Source organism: Alligator sinensis, unplaced genomic scaffold (genome assembly GCF_000455745.1).
Source record: "Alligator sinensis unplaced genomic scaffold, ASM45574v1 scaffold647_2, whole genome shotgun sequence".
Lineage (NCBI taxonomy): Eukaryota > Metazoa > Chordata > Crocodylia > Alligatoridae > Alligator > Alligator sinensis.
Window position 1 is genome coordinate 2,217,706 of NW_005841832.1, and position 3,536 is coordinate 2,221,241.

A 3,536-nucleotide genomic window follows, 5' to 3' on the forward strand; every position below is an offset into this window, starting at 1 on the left:
TTGTGGCTTTAGTAAGAGCTCCCCCCCCTGAGTTTTGCCCCCCCCCCCCCCTTGATGTAACACACAGCCATGACATGTTTAGTTTTCAATAATTTGGGGTACAGTTCCCCCCAAACCCTTGCACCGATATACTTGAAACTTGGCAGGTTTTATGCTCTCAGCAGAGGCTACCATCCGTGCAAGTTTCACCCAAATCGGACAAGAAACAACAAAGTTATAGATATTTCATTGATTCCCCCTTACACCCTATGGCCAGATCTCTGAGGTGGTGATGAAGCTTCGGAGCCACTTCGGCCGGATCGTCCGGAGCTCTGGATTGGATCGGATCGGATCACAGCCATCCGAAGCAGCCGGATCCGAAGCCAGATCGGATCACTGCCGACTTGCACAGGCCTACAAGGCATATCTGGAGAAACGCATTAACTTCAAATAACCTTCTGCAGCCTTACCTAGCTGAAATAAAATTACAATCTGTTCCCCTAATCACACTTTCTCAGTACTTGGGTGTAGCTAGGGGCACCTTGCTCTCCAAATCCACACTTTGTTGTCTTCCACAGAAAACTCTGATTCCGCAATCTTTATGCAGAACTTCTCTGAAGAGAAATATGTTTGATTCTAAAGGTAATGATAAGAAGAGGCTGCTTTTCCCATAGCTGCTTTTGCTTCAGGAGAGATGGTAACAGATGAGTAGTTTTACTCTTTATCTCACACCTGTCGTAAAACCTCCCTCTTCTACTCATTTGTTATAGGAAGCACCTGCTCTTCCCTACAACCTGTATAGAGAGTTTCCGTTGGGGAAAATGAATTTCCTTGAGCCATAATGTGTGTAAAAATAGTAAAAGTTTACATTAAGTGAGCAAAGAGGCTTCTCTAGCCATGGCAGTTTTCTGCAATATCTTAGAACAGCATGAATCTTCACAGATAATTCAGGCAATGAATTTGATCTTTCAGCTTTCCCTAAATCAGTTAGCAAATAACAGATTTCATTTTTCAGATCAGCTGGACAGATGCATCAATCAGTCATCCCATTTACCACCACTGCTTATGTGATGGTACCACCACTGCTTATGTGAACTGGATGTGTGAATTATTTGCTTAACTGCATAGCACAAGGTCAGTCCCCACTTGTTGCCTATTGCCTACATTGTGGTGTATTTTGGTTATTGGCATCTCAGGCAGTGCAGAGAGGAGGATGTGAAACAATAGCTTGAAGTTGCAGCAAAGTAAGTTTAGATTGGATATCTGGAAAAACTTCTTCACTGTTGGAACAGTGAAGCAGACTGCCTAGTAGGGCTGTGCAAAACAGCACCATTCTGCTTGGACTTCTGTTTCAACATTTTGATGGAACAACGTTTTGTTTCGAGTTTCATTTCATTTTGAAAGCACCGTTCCATTTTGTTTCATCAAAACAGCGAAACTGTTTTGACGCTTTGACAGGCTATAATGGGGAAGCACAAAACTGGAGGAGAGGCAGCCTCCTGTGACTGCAGGCAGATCGGGGCCCGCACCCCCAGGAGGAGTTCAATAAAGCCCTGCAGCCCTCCTGGGGATGCTGGCGGGAGGCTGCCGCCTGGCACCAGAGCTAGGAGCTGAGCCCAGTGGAGGGAGGGGGAGCACAGGCCCAGTGTTGCACCCTGCTTCCCTCCACTGGGCTGCAAGCTGCTGAGCACTGGGCCCGGTGGAGGGAGTCAGGGTGCAGTGCTGGCTCTGCCCACCTCCCACCACCAGGCTGAGCTCCATGGGGCTGGCGGAGCCGATCAGAGCACAGCCCGGCGGTGAGAGGTGGGCCGAGCCAGTGCTGCCAGCCCCCAGGGGCACAGCCTGGTGGAGGGAGGTGGAGAGAAGCAGGGCTGTGCTCCTCACCAGGCTGAGTCACATGGGACTGCGAAGCCACTTGGAGCATAGCCCTGGCTCTCCCCTGCCTCCCACCACCTGGCTGCTGCTTCAAAACTTGAAATGTTTCAAAACTTTTTAACTGCTTTGACTGCCCTTTTTTCATTTCGATATCACTGTTTTGAGCTCAAAACAGCATCAAAATGAAACAGCCGATGAAGCTTCACACAGCCCTACTGCCTAGGGAAGTTGTAGATTCTCTATCACTGGAGGTGTTCAAGAAAATATTGGACAGTCGCTGGTCAGAGATGATCCAGGTGTAGCTATGCCTGTGTTCTACTATGGCTATTTCCCATGATTCTGCACTTTACTGGTTGCCCCCATCCCCTTTTCTGTTATGTGTCACGGTGTTTTTAAGCCTTCCAAGAGGCATTGGTTGATGGCCACAGCTAAGGCTGGGGACTTTGACTGGGGTGTACCAAATACTCCTGCTGGGACCAAAGCCAGAGGTTCCTGGCTAGCAGGTCTTACCCATTCACTTAGGGTAAAACAGATCACCATATTTGGAATCAAGAAGGAATTTTACCCCATGGTCACATTGGTACAGATTGGGGGGAGGAAGGGGGTTGCCTTCCTCTGTAGCAGGTGGCATGGCACTCTACCTGGGATCTCTTGAGCATATATTGGCAACATTTCATAGAAGCAGGATGTTGGCTGCTGTAGTTCCCCTGCTTTATCTGTGACAGGCTAGGGTGTTAGGTCTGTGTTGTGTCAGGATTGGGAGTAGTTTTATGAAAGTTTTGGGTGTGTATGGGATGGTTTGGATAGGGCTGATGCTGCCTCAGGCAGGGGGTTGAACTAGATGACCTCTGGAGGTCTCTTCCAGCCCTGCTTGCCTATGATTCTATGAAGGGCTTGAACTGCTTAGCATTTTTCAACTCAACTATCTACTTTGTAACATAATTGTACCTAGCTGCATAAAAATGGTGATACCCCAGGGTTGCTATTTGAGGCCTTGAAAATGATGGGAGCTAGTCAGTTTTGAGGCTGTTACTATCGCAGTACTGACAATGCTTTGAGCAACACTAGATAGGTACACAGTGGCCATGTCTACCTGACCAGTGGACTGCTCTGTTGTTACTGCACAGTCATTTAGTACTTGCTTAATAGGCCTGTGCGAAGAGGCTAGTATTCACTTTGGACTCGGATTTGGCCGATTTGGGGGACGGTGATTTGATTCGGTGATTTGAATCACTGTCCCAAATCGATTTGGCTGAATCACCCTAGCCAGGCACATTCCCTGCCTGCTCTCCCAGCCTGGCAATGGCTGCCCTGCCCGCCCCAGTTCCTGGCACTGAAAATAAAAGCCCCGATTCAGCGGGTGCTGCTGAGCAGGGGGGCAATCCTTGCTGTCCCCCACTGGCCCATGCTGTGTGGGGGGCTCTGCATGAGAACCCTGATCCCTCCTGCTCCCCTAGCCCTGCTCCCATGGCTGCCCCCCCAGCCCCGGCTCCAGCCCTTTAAGAAAAACAAACCCCCCTGTCTCACCATTCCTGCCTGGTAGGGGGTGATCCCTGCTGCCCCCTGCTGCCCCGCACCATGTGGGGGGCTCTGCACAAGCCCCCCAAGGCCGCTGCAGGAGCCAGTGAGTCCTCGGGTTTTGCTCAGTTTCTTTTTTCCTTAAAGGGCCAGAGCTGGGGTGG

The 3,536-nt window shown here is 49.8% G+C and overlaps 1 protein-coding gene across 1 annotated transcript in view; it reads left to right on the forward strand.

Annotated features, from left to right (window-relative positions):
* Positions 1 to 1,071: 1,071 nt before the first annotated feature.
* LOC102377609 (olfactory receptor 13H1-like) overlaps positions 1,072 to 3,536 on the forward strand; it is a 5,616-nt gene continuing 3,151 nt past the window's right edge. The window contains exon 1 of the mRNA XM_006015026.1: positions 1,072 to 1,113. The gene's annotated coding sequence lies outside the window, so the exon portion shown is untranslated. The remainder of the gene's footprint in view (positions 1,114 to 3,536) is intronic.